Raw genomic sequence first — 23,589 nt, forward strand, 5'->3', positions numbered from 1 at the left:
TCTGTCAATAAACTGGCTTCTGAATCTGGAGAGAACAAAATTCAAACAGAGCTGAAATGGAAGGCTGTGTACTGTACTGACTAGATAAACAGCCTGTGCCTGGTACGGAGAGCGAGAGAAGGAGACAGATGTCTAATATCTGGTTTACTTTGTATTTGAATCAATTTATTTTCTACTTTTTCCAGTATGGAATGGAGGTTTGGATCAGTGCTGAGTCATGTTAGAGTCAAAGCCCTCACAAACATTGCCTGATGGCCGCTGCACAGGTCTGTGAAAGTCAGTTGCCTATTGCCACTGCATATCCATTTGAAAAACTGAAAAAAAGATTAATTCTAATATAAATGCTAAAACTTGAATAACACTGTTTTGTGTTTGCAGTATGTGACATAACATTTATTAAAAACGCATTTTAAACGAATGAATTTCCAATTGAACAGAAACACTGAGGCTTCAGCGAATTGTACATTTAGTTGTGCACACAAATCAGATTTAAGATTTGAATTATTCTTTTAAATTCTGTAATGCATGTGACAAGCGGTGTGTTTTAAAGCGCCTCTAATTATTTGCAGTGTTGTCCTTTGTGGTCAGGACACGTATGGGTCTCGGCAGAAGGTGATCTCTGCGCTCATGTGAGTACATTTGCTTCTGCTTTCGGGAATGGCGGTGATAGCGTTGCCTGGTGACCGTTAACGGTCTCTTGTTTACCTTGGTGGCTCTAAAGTCCGCTGTGCGTTTTTTTTTTCTTTCTGAAAAGTGCACACAGACCTTCCGGCATTTACCGTCTGTCTCTGTGGCAGTAATGGAAGGGATTTTCCAGTTTTCATATTGCATGAGTGCCGCTTCATTATTTAAACAGGCTTAAACATTTTAAACAGCGTTCGCTTGTTCCGCACGCATTAACCAAGGCAAACTTTAAAATGCCAGTGCTTACATTTTAATGCATTATTTAGGTTGCTCAGTTGGTGGCTTTAAACAATCTGAGGGCCACTTCCCAAAGCATTGTGCATCTCCATATAATACAGTGTGGAGCTGACTGGTGGACAAAAGCGATAGTCTGATACCACTCGTGCGTCTGATTGGCTCCTGGGGAAATACAATCAATCAGGATTCCGCAGGTTCTTCAGTTTTGGGAAGGCACGAGGGGTCAGTCAAACCTGACTGTGAGCTGTTAAGGCGAATGTAAATGGACAGGGGTGCCATAGAGTAGCCATCTTCTGTTCAGCTTCGGTTTGAGGCCCAGAAATTCAATTGAGGGTCTTTTAGGATATTTATAGGCGATTGTTTGTAATGTCAACACGTGTCTCCATTTAGTGCTGATATAAAATATATTATATGCTATGGTATATTTTGTTATATTTCTGATTGACTTATGTCATCTGAACGCCACCATGCCCCCCCCCCCCCACCCCCCTACCCCCACCAGTCTGGCAACTCCCAAGCCCTCCTGACCATGATTCTGTCTCGCGCTTGGATCCCCCCTCCCCCCACTACTGCAGCGATTCTGGCTCCTCTGTTCCCATGCCCTGGTATGATGAGGTCCGTCTCCGCAGGGAGAGCTTTGGCGCAGGAGTCCCCTGAGTGCTTTAGGCCCACGCTCCTGACTGCACTGCGCAGTGTGGGGGGGGGGGGGGGGGCGAGGGGGGGGCCCGAGGCTCAGCCCCAGAGCTCTGTCTCTCTCTCTCTAAAACCCCCTCCCACACACCCACCCACTCTGGGGAATTGGGCTGTGTGGGGCTGTGGTTCCCCCCCGGCCCCCGCCCCCCCCCGCCCCCCCCCCCCCCCCGGCACCCACTCCCTCCCTCCCAGGCAGCAGCCACGATAATGTCAGTGCGGAGATGAGTGACTCCGCCCCTTCTCGCTCCGCGGCGGAGCGCCTCGCTGGCGGTAATGGGGAATAATGGAGCGTGATGGTCCCGCCGGGCGGGCGGACGAGTGCGCCGCATTCAGAACACCTTGACGGAAGATCAAAGCGCCTCGCTGCAGAGAGACACACACACACACACACACACACACACACACACACACACATTCACACACACACACGCCACGTTAATAGGCTTAGCCTGCTCGCTTTTTAAATCGCAGACTGTCCCAAAATGGGCAGTGTGTCGCAGTTGAAACAGGCAATTATCGGTCTAGGTGACCTGCAGACCTTGCTAGACCACTTTACTACAATGCAGTTTGTTCCTGTTAGCTGCTACCATTGCGAGACTGAGCAGTCACAATGCATATAATGCATACGAAAAAATTTGAAATCCAAGTAATTACAGAAAAACAATGAAACGCCAATCACAAATAGTCTTAATTAGGACAGAATCAGACGAAATTAGACGAAAATGATTGTGACTATGGTAAGCAAAACATATGTTGTTTGTTTTTTAAAATCTCAGTTAATGGCAAGACCTGCTATTTAATTTCCGTAAAATAATTTTGTACTTTGTTTGCTATTTATAACTGACATTTACAGCATTTTTTCTTGTGTCATATAAGATCATTTATTTTTATGGGATGTCTGTTCTCCATTATTTTCATGATAACAGTTTTTTGTAAGCTAAAACTATTTAGGATTAAAAAGATATATGAAGCATATGGAGGGGGATTTAAATGACCAATTCTGACCAGATAAGAGTGAAGAGAAAACAGGACAAAAGATTGGAGTGGGGGGGTGGGGGTGGGGGGGGTGGGGGTAGGTAGGAGTCAGTCAGAGTACAGCTAGCACCATAACCCCCCCCCCCCCCCCCCCCTCCCCCTGAAGCCTTTTAAAAGGTTCTAATAACTCCATTAAGCAGCCCAGCACTCCATTTTGTTTCTCCTCAGGATCGATTTGGGCGTCCTGCACAGTCCCTACAATGCAGCCATTTGCCTGTGGGATGTGGGATGGAGTTCATCATTCAATCATTCCTACCGCTGACTCTCTGTGCCTCCCCCACCCACCCCTCCCCCCCTACACACACCCCCCTCCCACCCCTTTGCCTTCCCTCCGTTCCGTTCGTGTGGGAAGAGATGAGCTCCATCCTTCTCTCCCCGCCACTGACTCCAGAGCCAGGCAGCCGCTTCACACTCACATCGCATTTCCACCGTCATTAATCAGACACTTCCTGTGTTTCCACAGGAAGTGGAGACGGAGGAGGGACGCTTTTGACACCAATCTGTATTCGTATTTGCGTTTTCAGCGAACGCCGGTGTTTATTTCATTTATTTTAATATATTTTACCTTGCCCTCGTCTGTGACCGTGAGGCAGCGCTGCAGGACTGACAGGGTGAGAGAACCTGTCACAGGCTTCACGCCAGCGAATGTGTGCTGGGTGTCTCATGCAGGGGTCAATGAAGGGAGAGCCAATGAAATAACAGCAGTGGAGCAATCTCGAAGTGGACAAGACCCTGTATTATATTATATTATATTATATTATATTATATTATATTATATTATATTATATTATATTATATTATATTATATTATATTATATTATATTATATTATATGCCCTGTGATAGATTGGCAACCTCTCGCCCAATGCATGCTGGGATAGGCTCCAGCACCCCCCGCGACCTGCCCAGGATAAGCGGGTATAGATAATGGATGGATGGATGAATTATATTATATTATATTATCCAACACAGAAAGACATATAGTTAGGCCATATTTTGACCGTCCAGCATAGACAAGTTGAAGAAGCCATGACTTTTTCCGCCAGGCTGTAGGCTTCCTGAGTGTTTCTGAGTATTTTCCTTTCCTCTCAGGTGTCCCCTGAGGTGAAAGGAATAAAAATGTGTCCCTATTCATAGCTCACCATAGTCCTCGTAGGTGTGAGGTTACAGTGCGTGGTGTCGGTGACAGAAAGGTACGGCTCGTCCAATCAAACGAAACCCTAAAACCGCGAAACGGTTTGAGTGCTGAGGGTAAGTAACAGTCGGTGGGCATAATGTAGTATCTGTCCTCAATGAATAAGGCCCTCTGTGACTATTTTTAGCGGCAGGGTAAGAATAGCAAGCCAGGCTGCTGTTTAATTCATGAGCGCTGTCCTCTCCGCTCCGCTGTCCTGGTCTGAAGGGGAGGTCTAGCTCCGCCGCGGAGCTGTTAAATGGAGGAAGACGCGGGGCGAGCGCGAGCGCGAGCGCGAGCTTGGGCCGAAGAGGATTGTGGGAGCTCGGAATGAATCTGGAAACTGCTGCATCAGCATGCGGTGTAAAAGGGAAATGTCCTCACTGACATGAAAAGAGCCAACCCCCCCTCCTCCACTCAATCCGCCCCCCCCCCACCCGCCCCCCCCGAGGCCTTCAGGTCCTCTGCCGCAGCGGAGCAGCAGAGCAGCGGAGCAGCAGAGCAGCAGAGCAGCAGTGCGGATTTTACCCTGAGCCTCTCGATCACGTCTGTTTACGAGCCGTGCGTCGCTCCTGACTCACGGCGCTGTCCTCTGCTGTTTTTTTTTTACTCCCCACTCTGTTCTGCAGTGAAAAAAAAAATTGCTTGAGCATTCTGATGTCCTTAAAAAAAACAACAGAAATTAAAGAGACAAAGAAAGCATAAATTGAATTGTATTTTCAAATAAGGTGCACAAAAGGGAGGGAGGGAGGAGGAGAAATCTCGGATCGGTGGGGGCGGGGCGGGGGGTGAGGGAGTTCAGGGGCGCATTTCCGTGGGAAGATGAAATTAAGATAAATGCCGCTAAATGTGGAAAGTGAACATTATTGTGACGCTTCCTCAGGGTTTCCGTGGTGGCGTCAGATTTATTATTCTGCACATGTGGCACATCCAATCAAATCGTTGATCATTCACTGTGGAACACATGCGTGTTATTTTGAGGTGTATAGAGCCTGCGTTTTATTGTGATGGGATGCATACATTTGGAATGCATCCAAACCAAAATTCTTTTTGTGATAATTTGTCTGGATCAAACACATTTCCTAGACGCATGGCTGGAATGTCTTTTTTTTTTGTTTGTTTGTTTTTTTTAAATTATAAATGATATTGTGAGGCGTTCATCTAGAGCCATGTCCTCTTTTGTTGGGTCTTTTATATTATTATCTGTTTAGTTGACGCTCATTCAGGATTTAGACAGCTTGCAGTGTTTCCACAGAGAATGAAAGAGGCGCAAGTGCAGTCCGGCTGCTGCTTGTTGCATCATGCCAGCTGTTTCTTTGTGCTGAATTCTGTTTTATTTTTTCTCTCTCTCTCTCTCTGTCAGAATCCTCACCATGCCAGTGCTAACAGGGACCAGGAGATGAGCTGGGATTCGGTCAGCATTCCCTAACAGTCCTTAACTTTGACTGACAGTAAGTAAGTAAAAGCAAGAATTTTATTCATTTTTTTTAAATTCCAAAACACAGTTTGGCGATCTCAGCCACCACTAAACCTAACTTACTTGAGCCTGTGAAGAAAAAGTGCAATGCTTGCATTTATATATATAGTTCAGTTCAAAAATGTTGGTTTAAATTTTTTTTTTTAATGTTGTTCCATCCCTGCCCACCCTGCCCCACCCCACCCCACTTCACTCTCATCCCTTAGCAACATGAACAGGCTGAATGAATGGAATGCCTTGTACTCTTTCTCAATATAGAACGCCATCCACCCCTCCACACTCCCTAAACATATTTCTTTAATGCCTGTTTCATTATTTATAAATGTATCCATGTGATTTGAGTGCCGCATTTTCAAGGACCTCATTTGGTTGTCACATGTTAGAGAGATAAGGGGACCAAAAATACAAATTTGGCATCATTTCAGTGCACAAAGTCATGTCACCTGGCGCAGATTAATATGTTATATTGCTTGGCGTCATGGGTTCCCCCCCCCTCCCGGTGGGGAGGAACATAACACTAGTCGTTGTTTTGATAGCAATAAACTATTTGCGATGACACTGTGTGCCTCGCTGCAACCTGAAAGAGAAAAAGAGAGAGAGAGAGAGAAAGAGACAGAGACAGAGAAAGAGAGAGCGCGCTCGTGATGAAGATGAAGCTAATTCCTACCCGACAACACTAATGCTAGTAAATCCTTTCTTCCGGGCAAGAACAAAAGCATTGATTCACATTTGCTCTGGCAATTTGCAGTAAGTGGTAGGAATTCAAATGTGCTAATTAGGTATGTGAGTGATGCTTCGCCGTCCGTAGGGTGAAGAAGACCGTCGGCTCGCTACATCCATAACGGGCTCTGGGCTCTGTAGCACCAGGAGCAGGGGATCCAGCATCTGCTCCTGGGCTCTATAGCACCAGGAGCAGGGGATCCAGCATCTGCTCCTAGGGCTCTATAGCACCAGGAGCAGGGGATCCAGCATCTGCTCCTGGGCTCTATAGCACCAAGAGCAGGGGATCCAGCATCTGCTCCTGGGCTCTATAGCACCAGGAGCAGGGGATCCACCATCTGCTCCTGGGCTCTATAGCACCAGGAGCAGGGGATCCAGCATCTGCTCCTGGGCTCTATAGCACCAGGAGCAGGGGATCTAGCACCTGCTCCTGGGCTCTATAGCACCAGGAGCAGGGGATCCAGCATCTGCTCCTGGGCTCTATAACACCAGGAGCAGGGGTTCCAGCATCTGCTCCTAGGGCTCTATAGCACCAGGAGCAGGGGATCCAGCATCTGCTCCTGGGCTCTATAGCACCAGGAGCAGGGGATCCAGCATCTGCTCCTGGGCTCTATAGCACCAGGAGCAGGGGATCCAGCATCTGCTCCTGGGCTCTATAGCACCAGGAGCAGGGGATCCAGCATCTGCTCCTGGGCTCTACAGCACCAGGAGCAGGGGATCCAGCATCTGCTCCTGGGCTCTACAGCACCAGGAGCAGGGGATCCAGCATCTGCTCCTGGGCTCTATAGCACTAGGAGCAGGGGATCCAGCATCTGCTATCCTGTGAATGTCTGTCTCGTTCAGTGGTTCCAGCCCTATGAAATCCCTCGAGTAGCTCAGTGAAATCACCAGTTTACCTAGACAATTATAGTTTTGGCATGCGCATTCACTTTTGGAGCCTGAAATTAATTTTACATTTTCGTTGAATGCTTTTAAATGAGCTGCAGGGGAAAGCCTTCGATTTACGGCACTTGAGAAAAGTTGTTTGAAGGCCAATTAATGTTTTGTCCAAGAAAATGTTCTCTCAAAGTTTTAATTTCTTGCAGAAAAAAAGCTTATCTGCTTTTTATTCATAGAATCTCACCCAGCCAGACTCTAAGTGTGCTGGAACGGCTCTCACGATTTTGGCAGGCTTCATTTATTAATTGATTCCCACACAATAGGCCGGGAAATACGTCAAATGGTTGCCAGGAGCTTCAGGAGCTTCATTAACCTGTTTGAAAAACATTTGTTACCTTTTTCTGTTGCCTTCCACTGAGATGAAAAAAGAAAGATCGCTCAGTGTTGGCTTACCCCCCCCCCTTCCCCCCCTCCAAAAAAAAACAACAGAGCCAATGGAATCCTCCCAGCTGCAGCTGCTGTTTCCCAGAAGCTGCCATGGCTGACAGCACTAATAACTGTAATTGGTCTTGATTAATAGTAGGCTAATTGTGCTTTGTAAACCTGTGGGAAGGACAGGCAGGGATTGCAGTGTACGGGGCGGGGTGGGGGGGGGGGTTGTGTCTTTAGGAAGCCCACAGTGCACCCACCACTGTCACAAACACCTGCTGCGACTCAAGCCAGGCGGCCGCTTGACAGGAGCGAGCAAACGGCACCCCCCCCCCCCCCCCCCCCCCCCCACCCCCCACCCCCCCATCCCCCAAACCCCATTTTGGTCACATGCGTGCGTGTCGCTAACTCGCTTTGTTCCTGTGGGCGTTTTCCCCTCCAGTTCCAGTCCCCTGTGCGCTAAGCGGCCGCTCGAGTGCCAGTCACGCTCGTACCCGAAGGTCAGGGCCGGGCGCGTGCAGCGCTGACGCGACGCGGGCGCAAATCCGCCGAGAGGACAGGTGTCTGCGGGGATCGATTCGCCCGTCACCCGCCCGGGTTTCTCCGAAACGCGTTCCTGCGGTTGTCTCGGCCTTCGCCGGCCGTCCCGCCGGATTGTCCGCTCTCCTCTCTCTCTAGCCGGGGGGCGGGGGGGCCTGGCCGGTACCCTGGCGCACCAGCGGGCGCGAAAGATGTTTACTCGAACCGCTGCGTAAATCCGCTCGGAGGGGTAGCGCCCTCATTCCGCCCGAGTGCCGTCAGAGTCCTGCGTTTGCCGTCCCAGCGGCGCGGCTCTCAGGGGGGGGGGGGGGGGGGGGATTTGCGGTTTCCCTCGTTTGCGCCATGACGATGCGTGGTAAAAATAGTGATGTAATCCGGCAGCTGGAGTCCAGCGCACCACTGGGAGGTTTCCATGAGGCTGTTTCACGCGCGCCTCGCGCTTGCTTCCGCATTCAGGCGTCAGCGTTGACGTTCTTACGTACTGTGGATTACAGGGTGGGGTCCTGGCTGCTGTCCTGGTTGTCACAAGCAAACAAACTGACCAATAATTTGTTGTTTATATATCAGTTGTGTTTGTAGTAAATAAAATGATTCCGTTTCTGTCCACAGGTTAATGAAACAAGAAATTAGCTGATACAGAGCGGACAGTGTCCTCTGATGGTGAAATGGGGAATTTGCATATGAGGGAAAGGCCAATTTGGAAAGTGAATCGAACATGTAAATGTAAAATACTTTTCAGACTCTTCTGGAACAGTGCTTTGTGTACCGCATAGAATCTGCTTTGTTTCCAGTGAAATTACGGTGACAGTCTGTGACAATAATGGGCATCTGAACAATTCAAAGTGGGGAAAAAAAAATGTTTCTATCTAAAGTGCATGAAAGTCTTCGGTGGAACCAAAAAAATAAATGGTGACATCATCTCATTCAGAGCCAGTTTCAGTAAAAATCTAAATAAAACAAGTGTGACCCCTTCCTGCGTGACTCACTGTGGTGGATAACTCAAACAGTGCGCACTCAAATCATGGCGAGACGAGTCCATTCTCTGGAGCTGAACGCTAACGCAGCAGGAAGATGAGATTCATTACTCACACAGGGCCATAAAGCCGGAAAGCTTTTTTTTTTTTTTTTTTTTTAATGTTTTTATTTCAACCATGGAAGCTGCAGGAAAGAACAGCGTTTTTCATTTAGAGAGAAAAAAATACATTTATGCCAAAAGATGTTTTTTTTTTTTCTGATCCCATCCCTGAATCCTACATTAAAGGTAGTGATGCAGCAATGGCTGATTGGAACAATGTGCACTTTCGCCTTGGCACACATTCCATCGAACACTCCTTTTATATTTATGGTGCCAATTTTAACTCTACAGTTCTGTTCCACTCTCAAGCACATCTTTGCTCTCACTGGTAATATGGGTAATATGATGCTTTATGTCCTGAATGTATATACTGAACAGTGTTTTCTTTATGTTACCTGAATATAGAAAGGGATATATGAGATCAATCATGATAAAAGTATAACTGAGTGTGGGTTCCCTGAATTAGCCTCTGATTCTATAAAAAATAAAATAAAAAAAAATAAAAAACGGGTTAAAATGTTAATGGAAAAATGTAAAGTGTCAGTACTTAATTATCTTCTTGATTTTGAATGAGCTACATTTTTAGCCGGCAGATGATTTTCTAAAAATGGCAACGCATCAAATACAAGCTTTTCATTATGTTAAGTACATTTATGGTGGCGCTTTGCTAATCTTTGTCTCAGCCAGTTGAGTCTTGATGAAATGTCGCCTGCTCAGTTCACATTCGTGAAGAGGGAATTGCGAACACAGGCGTGCTGATCCTCTGCTTGGGTAAAGGCTGGAGAGATGTCTGGATGCAGGGGCTACGTAACCTTGTTAAGAGAACTCGGAGCTGGTCTGAGGTTATTTGCAATTATAATAATAAGCTTTATTTATATAGCACCTTAGGTCATTATTATGTCATTTATTTCCACAGGGTTGTGAGGATATTCAGTTAGAGTTGTAGATTTGGGAAGCTGTGTGTCTGGAGCTGTGTATGTTGGGAAGATGACAGCCATTTTTAGCTTTAGAGCTGTATTTCGAAGGCTTCAGTTTTCTGGGCTGAAAAGATCTAATCGGAAGAAGCCACTAATTTGAAACCTTGAAACAATGATTTTTTAAAATGATTTTTCAAGTTGCCCCCCAAAGCTTATATTTAAAAAGGACCCTAGGCAATACATAAGAAACTGGGAAAATCCAGGGATGCATTTGATTGGTTTTGCTTAGCCTAGTCTTGAGGTGGGGGGGGGGGGGGGGATTTTGTGGTGAGGTCATCTGGTTCAGCTCCTTTCCCTGGATTGCATTTTCAAATGGAATTTTCCAGAAAGCTCTATGTTCATTTAATCATCCAATTGCATCTAAGTGTTCAATGATAACTGGCAGATTGACAGTATTATGATTCTGATTATTTATTTTCCATAATATTCCCAATCCCATTTTATCGAAAGATAAATTAAAAGAGAAAGATGTATGTATTTTTGTGTTCACTGAGGAGTATATTGTAACCATTGTAAGCAAGCCCTTCTGAATCTCAAACTGCTGATTTATTCTGATCTAGATTACCTAATAAAATCGCACTTGTCTGAAATGCCATGGATCAGGACGTCTACAGATTTCCCACTCAGAACCCTCTGAGCCGAACTTTGTTACTGTCTGTGTGTGATCTTCAACCAGTCCCCCAAACTGTATGTATGGTGACGGAATGAGTCGTTTATGATACTGTAATGCACAGACCAGAGGAAGGAGCATTTCCTGATGCCCACATGGCCCTTATGTAATGAGGTACCCTGACTGCACACTGACTGAGCAGGCCAATCGGCCGCTGCATTAGATGGCTTATAGCCTTTGCAGATACAGTATATTACCGTGGTTTAGTGCATGGCCGTCGCCGGACACGGTCATCAGGTCCGTCACTGGACTGGAAAGGCTATATTTGTCGGTCTGACGGTCTTTGGAATAGCAAACCAGTGATCTGGATCCTCAGTGCTGTGTCAGCAAAGGAGCAGAGCTGCTCAGATACAGCAAGCTAATGAAGTTTCTTTCCGTGAGCTGCACACCAGTTTCACGCCTGTTAGGCATTGGTTACGTGAGAATCAACCGGCAGTGATTACATCATATGAGAGAAAAAAACTCCCCCCTGCAATTAAATCACAATTCATTCCAACAGAACTGCTAGCAAAGAGAACACTGAGAAACAACACAACGAGATGTTCAGCTCCTTGATCGTAATGCAGATAATTATCGCAATGGATATTATGGTCTGGAGGCAAACCTCGGGGGCCTAATCTGCGAGCATCTGAGGAAGCATTAAACTCATGATTACATTACATTATATAGACAAATCAATATCCGCCCATCTTAGTATCATCCCATTAACCAGGTATGATTGCAATCGCTCACACATTCATATTAATTGATGCATTTAGATTCCATTTGTCAACTGTGGCATCTACTCTGAATACGTCTGTATGAAATTCAAGTATTCAGTATGGCATACTGGAAAGTATGTTTAAGGTCAGGCATTGAAAGGCGTGCCTTGTCTCTGATTGACATGAATGAATACCCTGGTGAAGCGGTACGTTTCCAAAGATCAGGACTGATTGGGCTAATGACCTCTAATTTGCTTATGTTTTGTGCATCAGGGTGCTTCATTGTTGAGAAATGGCTTCCTGTCCATGCGGGATCATTTATGGTATTTGATTTGTGCACAAATGTGTCTGTTAATGCACTTGTGAATTTTAAATTGAAAAGGATCTTCTTCCCTTAAAATATATCAGTGTCCATTGCTCTCATTACAATAGCAATGTTTGGCCCCGTCCAAAACATCAGGCTAATCTAATTTCAAGGAGCCCAAGCTCCCTTTATTCTAGTCTGTCGATGATAGTCCCCTCCCCTTAAAGCTTTTCCTTGTTATTGACTGAATGTCCAGCAAGGCCGCCCTGTGTTCGGTGACATTGTAAAAAAATTATTGATCGGAGCTGTGTGCCCTTTCTTGGGTGACACGCATCGACCCCCTGAGTAATTCCTTGAGCAGCTCTGTGAGGTTGTTGGAACCGCAGGGTTGGATCAATAACCCCACCAGCAAACCCCCCCCCCCCCCTCGGACCCCCCCACCCCCCCCCACCACAGGCTGCAGCTCTGTGCCCCACTGATAGCAACACTTTGAGCAGAAACGCTCTGTTCCAGAGCCTCCCCTCCTGCTGCACGATCCTAATCTGTGCTGTGAAACAACACACATTTATTTAAGGTAGAGATTTATGATTTTGAACTGGGCTTGTGACCTAAAGGTTGCAGGTTCTATACTATAGTAGGTCACTGCTGTTGTACCCTTGAGTCAGATAAACACAGTATTTAATTTAAATTTGCCTCAGTATATATTCAGCTGCATACATAATACAATATAAATGCCTATGTAGATGTGTAGGACTGGATGAGCGCATCTGCTAAATGCCAGTGATGTAATGTAATGTAATGTAATGAAAGCAAAAGAGGATGACAGGGACTTGGATAGTTCCCGCAGGCCCTGGCTCTGTGACAGTGTCAGTTGAAATCGGCAGTGACCGGACAGGGAGGCCGGTTCACACACTGCAGCAGCCCTGAGGGATGCACGGCGGCCATTTTGCACATGGTGGCTCATCAGCGTAGCAGATGTTCCAAACGTCCGCACTGAATCGCGAACATAGTGTCGTTGTCAAATCCGCTGTGGAAATGTTACCGTGTTCGGGGTCCGTGTAATGTTTTTGCCATTACTTTGTGTGGTCAGTTGATTAACAAACAAATACAGTAGAGTAATAAATATCTTAAATAATCTTGGGATGAAAACTATTATGTTTCGCATAAAATAAGAATGGTATTAGTGTTTTTTTTTTGCATTTGTTTTGTTTAAAACACAATTAAAAACAAAAACAAATGCATACTGTTTTTATAACTGAACACATCTACATGAAAATTTGAAGTTAATAATAGATCAGTGGGTAATATAATTATGGAACTTATATTTTTTATGTTGCACTTTATTGGTTTTTAGAGGCCTCTGTTGTGCACCAGTGTCATGGAATGTTTTAATTACAATCGACCTCCACCAGGTGGCACTGCATGATTATTCCTTTTAGGTTGCTTTTGCTTGCTCTTTCCAAGTGTTGGTGAATATAAATTCATAATTAATGCACTTAATATATGAATTTTCATGAACAGTTTGGTGATTTGTCTATGAAAAGTTCCTCTCACTGTCCAGTGTTTTTTTTTTTTTTTTTTTTTGAAGGGATCGTTCTCTAAATTTTTTGATATTATTCAATTTTAGTATATGTTTATAGTTTGCCCCAGCTGTGTTTTATGTACCGTAAGGAATATTTTAGATAATTACAGAAGTTTCTGAAAACTAGCCAACTGTACAATAGCTACTATTTGGAGGTATTCAGTGGTTTGTTTTCTAAAGCAAGAAAATATACTTCAAGTGACTCCAAAGCAGCTTGTACAGAAACATTAGGCTGTGCATTTGAACATATGTTTTGTTGTGCTTATTCATGATTATAATCCTAAATATCAGTTTTTATATCATGCCATTGCTTCTTTTCTTTGAGCACAGCTGAAGTTGCATTGTATCATAGTTCCAACCAGAAATAAGATTAAACATAATTTTTTAATGGAATAATTGGTTACTATAATATACATGCATACAATCTCTGCAGGCATAAAGTTGCAGAAAAATCTGCATTGGAATTCCTTGTAATGCATTTTGTTGCTTTAGATCATGAGTCCATGAATCCCCCTATAACAGCCACTGAAATGCTGCCAGGGTGGGGAGAACCCCCTTCCCCACCCCACCCCCCAACCCCCACATGACTCACTAAACATTCAAGCATTTTTTTTTTGGGGGGGGGGGGGGGTGTAGGTTGTAACCCTGGGAAGAGAAAAGACAGTAGAACATAGGTCATTAGCATTGTGGGCCACATAGTCCCTCTTCCATCTCCTGTCCCCGCATGGCACTCTCTCCTCTCTGGTATCAGGGGTGCCTCAGACAGACAGGAAATGGGTGGGTAATTCCTTTTCCACATTAAGTTACCTCTGGTGCCCTTCAGTGGCTGTGCACTGCTGCTTAATGTCTCTGTCTCTCCCCCCATCCGGCAGGAGGGGGTTCACTGACGATCACCGGCTTCCTCCTCAAGCCAACAACCCTCGGCTATGCCAGCATGTACCCAAGCTGTGACAGATGAAGTGCAGGCAGGGCGCTGAGGGAAACAGGGACAGGTTTAGCATGCAAATGCTCAAGAGTGTCCCCACTGCCTCTCCGAAGTTCACTTTCCATGTCACCTCAGAGAGCTGTTCCCTTCCTTGCAGTGGATGAGAAGAATAAGGAGAGTCCACTTCCTGTTTGCCGGCCTTTCTGAGTGCGCATGCCCTTTTGGCAATCGGCCTGAGGTTTCATTAGGGGGGGATATGCCTGATGCCTGATGCCTGATGGTTTTCACTTCATGAGCCATCAAGTATGATTCAGGGCCCTTTGGGACTTCAGCGCCCCAGATTTTTTAATAAGGGTGTGCGCTTTGACAGTGCTGAGAAATTGGGGAACTGCCAAACTTGGGGTGTTTTATCGGCGCACCGTGTGTAAAGAAGTTTTTGTTGGGATTTTTCAGTAAATTCCAGCGCATTTTTCTGTTTGAAGCAGAAACAATGACAAGTGAATTAGGTGGACGGTCAGCTAGACTGATCATGTGACCAGAATTTGACGTCTTGACATTTAAAGATGTAAAGTGAGCTTATGACTAGATGACTTATGACTAATGACTTATGACTAATGAAACTTCAGGTGGGGCGACATAGCTCAGGAGGTAAGACCGATTGGCTGGCAGTCGGAGAGTTGCCGGTTCAAACCCCGCCCTGGGCGTGTCGAAGTGTCCTTGAGCAAGACACCTAACCCCTAACTGCTCTGGCAAATGAGAGGCATCAATTGTAAAGCGCTTTGGATAAAAGCGCTATATAAATGCAGTCCATTTACCATTTAGATACAGCAAGGGTGAGCCAGTGTATGCATGAGAAAGAGAGAGTGTGCAACTGTGTGGTTGTGTGTGTGAACACGTTGTGTATCGATAGGTGGCATCCTGATTGAATCTGTTGTTTCCTGATGAAGTGTGACCAGGAACTCCCATATAATGAAGTCCCCAGGGAAAGTTCCCGCGGGATTTCTCCAAGGATTTTCCTGTCTTGATGATCTCCCTTTGCATCCTGAATCTAAATGCAGTGGAAAAACAGCATCTCAGAGCCTTAACATTCTGGGTGTGGCCCATGACATTAGCTGAATATGACTAGGTGTCCATACTGGCTTGACAGAGCTGTCTTTCTCTCAATGGGGCATGCACTCGCCTGCACATACCGTGTGTTCCAGCTCAATGTGCTATGCCTTGTTTCTACAAATCCTTCAGCTTCTTCAGAAAACACACGCACAGTATGTCTGCTGTAATCCTTTCCTTATCTGATCTTGTTTCTTTGACTTCTGTTCTCAAATTCCAGCTTCCAGCAATGGAAAAAGGGACTGTGTAATACATCCAACTTTTTTCCCTCTGATCTTACAGCAATCTCTCAGATCAATGGAGCATAATGTTCTCTTTATGTCTACCTGTTGGAATACGAGCAATGACCTGTACAAGGACAAAACTTAATCCCTTTTTAACTACTACTTATATTTTTATGTCTTTCTCAATTTTTCATTTTGTTACAACTACCTTACACACTGTTTAAGATAAGCAATAATGTATTATAGCAAATAAATTTGACTACCCAAAGCTGTCCCATTCACTAGAGAGAGTGATTGAATTCTGAATCCAACAAAGTTTTAAAAAAAGAGATGTAAACACATTATATTAATACGTAGTACATGTAGAAATGTATTAATTAATAAATTAATAAGCCAAATGGATTAATGTTACTTGCTGTCCCCTTGACATCCTGAAGTCAACAGGAGATGCTGTTTCAAATCCCAGCTGACAAACTCCTGGGGATAACGTTACACGTATGGCTCACAGAATATTCGAAAGGGTAAGTCACTGAATTTGCTCTGCAGTATAAGGAACTTATGCCATTAAAAATAACTAGAATATTTTCAGTCATAAGCTACACAGTGAAATTGTATTCATTTTCTTTATTCCTGTTTTATTTTTGTGGTGATTGAATACATGAAAATAATAACAATTTCGTTAAACACTTTCGTATTATTAATCATTAATAATATATAATATATGAACTTGATAATAATTGAATTGTTGTTAAACTACCCTACATTTAGAAATATATGATCAAATATTTATTTACTTGAACAAAATGCATTGCTCCTTGACTATGTAGTGCTGTAGAGTCAATATTCAAAATACCCCACATATTGCACCCCATACGTTGTGCACATTACGTGCTTGCATGCACACATGTCAATGCACAGCTACAAGTCGCCCATATTTGTAAAATAATCAAATATGTCCTGGTGTGTGTGACTGCATATATGACAGACTAACGACTTAATTTGCAAAACATATCAAACAGAGTGCCTCTGGCATGCTGTGGAATGGTATGTGTGTGTGCGTGCATGCATGCATGTCATTACAGTCACATTGTCACATCATCAACACATGTAATGAACACATACGCTTGCTGCGTTGTGAGTGGCACTCGCAACAGAGGAACGATTGTTTGCGAGAGAGCGAGAGAGAGAGAGAGAGAGAGAGAGAGTGTTAATCTCCTTATTTCCTAATAATTTTGAATCCATGTACAGGAGTGACATTGGGTGGCAGTATAGCATCATGGCAATAGAACTGGGCTTGTAACTTGTAAGGTTGTTGATTGGGTCCCCAGGTGTAACATGAAACTGGTATAGAGGATCAAGATAGAAGGATACATGTGATGCGAGCGATCCTAGATTGGGAGTACACAGTCTGCCTGAATTAACGCATTCACTACTGTGCAGGGTACTCATCAGTAAATACTCAGTCCCAGGGTTCTGTAAAGACAGAGTTAAAGTCTCACACCTCCTTCCCAGGGTTGCACATCTGAAAAAGCACCTTATCTGAAGAGCTTCGCTGAAGTGTGACTCACATTCATCCGGTTCCCCGGGCCTATTTTTTTATTTTATTATTTCTTTTTTTTACAGTGTATCTCAAAATAACTCCAAATGATATCTGAGCCTTCGGGGGCTCGGGCACATTGTCATCTCCCCCCTGAGGAGCGCTGTTTACTTAAAATTCATTTTGTATTTTAGCAGAGGCAGGGGTGAGATGGGGGGAGGCAGTAAATTTAAAAAATGTGTCTGGGGCAGTTTCTCTTTGCCTTCCAGGGGAAACTGCTAGGCAACAACTGAAATTCCATTTATAACAGAGCCATGTATGTCTCTATGCGCAAATCTACATATTTGCATTTTCCTCTGCATTATTGAAACGCACATGATGATAAATGGCATTTCAGTTCCAATACCTCAGTTAGGGTAACACGATATGTCACCTCGGGCGTTTGGTTTATCGGTCACCATTGACACAAACAAAAATGGCCGACCGCATCATGTCCGTCAGAAATTTGCCTTGATTAAATTGGGGTTCGTCCTTAATTGTTCTTTAATTGCGACACGCAATCCGTTATCTTTTTTTACAACTCTTAGCACCTGCTTGATTTTACGCCCGATCGTGTTTCCATGGCAGCGACGCCGCTGATGTCCCTGGCGATCCAGTCGGTTGTGGGGCGGTGTGGTTTCTGCGGGTTGCGTGGCTCGCTCTGGGGGGTTTCTGTTACGCAGGGTGGCTGCGCGGTGCAGCTGTTCTGATAATTAACAGATGGCTGGAGGTTCCAGTTTATCCACTGATTCTGCATCATCGAGGCCTTCTAGCTGTAAATATCCAGCCTTTAAAATAGACAACAATGTGCGTGTGAATATGATTTGCCTGGGATGAGTACTTTCCAAATGATATTCCTGTTATTAACCCGGGGGGGGGGGGGGGGGGGGGGGGGGGGCGGGGGGGGCACATCCACCTGCCCATGCACCCACACCTACAAAATTAGAGGAGCCTTTAAGATGTATTTAAAAACATGGCACACTCATTTTAGGGGAAAGCTTAAGATTTCCATTGCATAAATTGCATTTTTTTAATACCACAATTTGGACTGATTTGAGGTCAAGAACAAAAGTGACTTTAGCATCATATGATCACACCTGTACCTGGGACAACATCCTTATCATGGCAACAGTAAGAAGGGAAAACTGAAGCTGTCAAACACTGCCCCCTGCTGGTTGTTCTCTTAAATTGGAACCAAAACAATAACAAATAATGTAATCTAATCTAATATCATCCATTTGCCAAAGACAGCCATTCCTCAAAGGTTCATGCTCATCATGCATTGCAGCGCTGTTCATGGGTAGACAAACAGACAGCTGACATTTCCGGTGAGTATTAATACTTTCCATGAAGAAACTTCACCAGTGTGTGCACAGACAATTTGTCACTTTTGGGGAATCATCTTACTGGTATAGGAGTGTCCATTGCATCCATCTACCGTAAATTATGAGGTTTGATGTGACTGCTCGAGAGACTGTTCATCTTGCTTTCTTTTTGGTGGTACCTAATGAATACAGAGTTTGTTTATTTTGTATATATGTACTCATTTTGCCATAAGTTCATAAATGTTATGTACTGTAGGTGTCACTTGCTTTCACGTTACTGGAGAAAAGGTTGATACATGTTTTCATATGACCCCCAGGAAACGTGTGTAGTTGGCCACAGCTGATCACTGCAGTGACACTGCAACTGACTTTCAAGATTTTAAAGTCTTTGAACACACTTCAAAAGTCTTGCCCGTTTACCCAACCTTCCGTCAGTGCAAATTCACACACACGCACACAACACTCAAACCTCTCCAGTTAAATTTTTCCTCCAGACCCCGGGGTTCTCTCTAATGAATAAGTCATGGGTTCACACTGTACACTCGGTCGTTGCGTTTTCCCATTCGGTTGCTGCAGGACTTTTTGAACAATAACCGCTCAACAGACATCCTCTAAATCCGAGACCCGTTTGCATCACTGCCATTATGAATGCGCTGGAAGAGCAAGAGGGAGCACGCTAGGGTAATTAACTGCAGCAAAAGTGGTGACAATCGGGTGCCTCAAACAGGGTTCGGATCAAAAGGTCGTGTCATTACCAACCTTCAGCTGCCCCGACCGCCCCCCCCCCCCCCCCCACACAGGCCCGTTCGCTTGACGTGACAGTGCTGGCGTGTCAGCGTGCCTTTTGTGCGTGTTTATTTGAGCGCTACCCTGTGAGAATGCACAGTCTCAGTATTTAGATTTTGTATTTCAAATAGGGGGGGGCGGGGGGGGGGGGGGGGGGAAGGGGGGGGTTAGAGGCGCAAAGCTGAAGCTGATTGACTTTTCCCAAGCGTCCGTGCCCCTGTTTACATGTCAACAGCGCACGCAACAACCAACAAAAGGAGGCCGAGGCTTCCCGGCAGCCCTGAATGGCGGCTGCTTCCGCGGCTCCGCATTGTCCCGTCTTACCGCGCGCGCATGTTCCGTGGCGGTCTCCCTCCCGACACGCATGCATGCAGCGGGCGGCTTTCTGACCCGCGCTGTTTTCCGCGGGCCAGCAGCAGCGCTTTAACGACACATTCGGCGATTCTTGTGCGATGCCGTTTTAAGGCGTCGCTAATGAACAACGGAACTGAGCGCGTCGAAAATGTTTAGCGTGAAATAGGGGTGACCCCTGGAGAAACCGACAATGTGAAGCCCATCCCGAGAAGTGAAGAAACTAGCCGTGTATTCATGCGTGCTGTGAATATATAAATACATGCGGGTTTACATTGACCTCTTCCCCCATGCCCCTTTTCCCTTTTTCACCTGATTACGGAAAGTCGGATATCTTTTATGACTTTGCAAAACCCAGGTCTCCCTTGAAATACTATATGAAAAGTACTGGCTTGCAAGGGCGGTTGTGTGTGAGTCTTGAGAACAACCACACTGAGGAAAAACTGAAATTGAAAATGAGATGATAAAATTATGTAATGAAGGCAGAGAAGGTTATTGTGAAATTAACCCACGATTGTCTGTTTTTAAACTACGGAGGCCTTGCGATTTTTTTCAAGCCAGCTCATAGAATAAGTCTGACAACCCAGCGTGGTTTAGTGTAGGATAATGAGGAGAGGTCTATGTCCTTCGCTGAGTTAAGACGGCTCCTGGATTCATATTCCTGCACACGTACATGTAATTTGAATTTATACATGACATTTCTGTTGCCCAGCAACATTGGTTACATGGTGTGGGTTTTTTTTTTTCCTGTTAGAAGTGTGAGTATGTATGACACATGTACAGAAGCTGGAATTACTTTAATGGACCGCAGTCTACAGATGAGGTCATTGGTAAGAGATTATCGGCAAATTTTGACTTCAGTGTGACTGGATTGGTTCCCATGCATTTTGACAGTTGTTCTTCATTCTAAGTAATTTCTATTCAGTATATTTTAAATTTAGCCACATTCAGAACATTATTGCGCATATGGATGTGGTGTAGTAGCAGAGATTGCAATGGCAAAAGTAGCGCAATATTTGAGAGTTCATGGGGGAGGAGCAAAGCAGAGTGTGGTGTGTGTGTGTGTGTGTGTGTGTGTGTACGTGTGCATTGTGCACGTACGGGCGACGGGTTCAGCTCAATTCGAAAATAGGGGAGAGGATATTAAAACTTATATAAATCTTATATACAGACAAGTTGTGCTATTGTTGATAATCCCACAATTACATTGCATGAAATATTTTTTCTGAAATGTATGCATTAATTAGGCATGAAATTAAATCCCCTTTCAAATGTATGAGATTGACAGCTCTGGCCATGAGAAACATAAGGAAAAGTCCAAATTCACAATGGGTGAAATCTGTGCGTGTGTGTCTGTACTTTATTAACCTTTTTTATGATAGAAGCACAATTGCATTGGTTCGGGTTCGAGAACCAGTGAGATATGAGACCTCCACCTACTGGTGAGTTTGAGAACAAGAACTGTCTAATCAGGACTGCGAAGTAGACCTCAACTGCAAATGGAATTTCAGAGTAAAGTAGCGCTACAACTTATGTGATAGGATTTAAATCTGTGAAGATCTTATTATCAAACCAGTAGATGTCCAAAATTTGTTTCGTATGATGATTAAATAATTTTTAAATGTTTCGAAGTTTGCAATATCTGATAAATGTCAAGTACCTGGTTCGGAACACTGTTGCTGGAGACTAACAAAGGCTGATTGTCCTGATATATATGTCCAGGTAGCTCCTGGTTAAAGTACAGGGACATCATTCAGTCATCTGAAAATTAATATCCATAACAAGTAATTATTCATCTACGTATTTTTTTTTTATTGGCTTGATTTCAAAAGCAGGAGGGCTGGGAATGCCTGTGCAATATATAAGCAGTTTAACTAAGCAAAACCTCTTTTCCTGCCCACTGTAAGATTGACCCTAACCAACGGTGACGTGTATCGACCAACTGCTGAAAATGAAATAGAATTACAAAAATGAAGGTAAAATTAATAATAAACCTTGCAAGATGCTAAATAGTCTCTCCTCTCTAAATCTCTACTTCCCACAATTCCCCAAGACTCCTCATCACTCCCCTGTCTTTGCCTGTAGAATAATACTGGTCCATGGTCCACGGGGATGAATAAACATAAAGTTCACTTCGCATGTGACGGTCCACACCCCAAGTGGAAAAAATCTAAAAAGGCAGACTGTTTGTGACAGCGATCCTTCAAAATCTGCAATAACACACAACAGAGTGTCCCAGTTTATTTGGGTTAGAAATAGACTTGAATATCTTTTCTTTTTTGTTAGTTTTTTTTTTTTGTGCAGTTGGAGATGCTGGAGTCTGTCTGCAAGCGGGTGAGTGCACGTGCCTGTCTGTGTGAGTGTTTATTTCGGGGGGGGGGGGGGGGGGGGGGATGTTTGTGTCCTGTATTTATGCATTTATTGGTAGTTATTATTGGCTGTGGGGGGGGGGGGGGGGAGTATGGTGAGCATGCTGCCCTTTGCAGGTTCTGAGTGGGAATCAGGAGTCTATTTTCAAGGTTGCCATGGAAACCATTGTATTTGCAGTGGCAGTGATTGGTGCTGCCGGGAGAGGGAGAATCTCCTATTTCTGTCGTGAGTCAACACCTGAAACACACACGCGCACACACACACACACACACTTCTCTCTCACCATCTCTTTTACAGGTATGCAACACCAATCTTGTTGAAACTGATGATTGAAGCTATTTGTTGTCTCTTCTTTTCCCTAGTCTTTTTTCAGTGTTTTTTTTATTTTTTATTTTTGGCAAATGCCTTCTCTAGCTCCCACCGAATACAGTGGACAAAGCTGAGAAATGTGCATGACAGAAAACCCCATTGTGCCAAACGTAGGATGCATCTTCAGGACAGCTTGTATTCCGCGTACTGTATGTTATGTTCACTCCACGGTACTGTCTGTTATTCCATCTTATCCTTAGAAGAGAGAGGGGAGAAAAAAAAGCTTCATTTTCACCCTAAGGGCGCACTGAGCTTCTGCAGTCCTCGACCTCTGAGGACACAATTATCATTATGTTTTTCTTCCAAATAAACCATTTCAGAATTCTTTGTGTACATACAGAAAGCTCTCAGGGAAAGTAATTGAAGTGATCAATCACAACACATATGCACCCTCATATTCACACATGGATACACACACAAACGGACACACACACATGCACACTCTTATATAAAGAAAAAGGAAACTAATTGAAGCGTTCAGTGACTAACTCTCTCTCTCTGTTAAGTGTGTATATGATGTATTTTCAGATGCTTACAATACATTTGGATGTTTTAATACATTTGTACATTTTTTGGACTGTGTTCTACCAGGTTGAATAATATCTAGATTATAATCTGCCCAACCTATTTGTTTATTTGCTAGTTAACTATCTAGTAACCCCTCCTTACTGTATCTGGGTTCCTCCAAAGATTTTAGCATACTGGAAAGTTTTTCCTCACCGCTGTTTGAATGTTTTTTCTACCTACAGGGGAGTTTGTGGTTTTTTTTTTTTTACCTCACTTGCTGGATTTTTGAGATCCAGCAGGATTGGTCATGCCTATTTTCTCAATTTCCTGTTTTTCAGTGAAGTATCACTGTTACAGTGTCTCTGCGCTTAAAACAATGTGATTTAATCTAAATACTTCTGAACAGAAATGAACGCTTGGAACTGAAATTTCATAGAGGGATCGCCTGTGTAATATATAGTTCATGTCGTGATACACACATCTGAAACTAATATACTAAGGCTCATATCGCACGGTCACAGTTTTTGTGTAAAATACAGGGACAACAGCATTCAGGCGTCACTGTCACATCACGTTAAGACAGGAAATGGGAATCACTTCCTGTCCATGACTGGCTGTCCCGAGCCTCATTCAGGACCCGGGTCCAAAGAGAACCCAGGACCCTGCCCTCATTCACTCACTGCACATACAGCAGGGGGGTCGGATTCAGCCTGACTACCCCCCTTCAGACCATAAACGGCCCTCTCCTGTCGGCATTCTCGGCTGAGCCTGTTTCGCTGGGCTGATTCTCATGCCCATTGAGCATATCTGCAGAGTGCTCTGTGTCCATTTGCGGCGAAGGACACGCCGGAGCAATCGAGATTCGAGTGACTG

At 44.5% G+C, this 23,589-nt stretch overlaps 1 long non-coding RNA gene across 3 annotated transcripts; it reads left to right on the forward strand.

The window, feature by feature from the left end:
- On the forward strand, positions 1–8,876 carry LOC118211790. Of its 3 annotated transcripts, XR_004762089.1 has the most exons (5): positions 13–102; positions 186–266; positions 570–629; positions 5,186–5,277; positions 8,477–8,876. It is a non-coding gene; the product is annotated as an uncharacterized LOC118211790 (long non-coding RNA). The 3 variants fall into 3 exon arrangements; XR_004762087.1 differs by having other exon boundaries at positions 1–266; XR_004762088.1 differs by having other exon boundaries at positions 1–266; positions 5,186–5,273.
- The last annotated feature ends 14,713 nt before the right edge of the window (positions 8,877–23,589 follow it).

This window comes from Anguilla anguilla, chromosome 13 (assembly GCF_013347855.1).
Source record: "Anguilla anguilla isolate fAngAng1 chromosome 13, fAngAng1.pri, whole genome shotgun sequence".
NCBI classification, from domain to species: domain Eukaryota; kingdom Metazoa; phylum Chordata; class Actinopteri; order Anguilliformes; family Anguillidae; genus Anguilla; species Anguilla anguilla.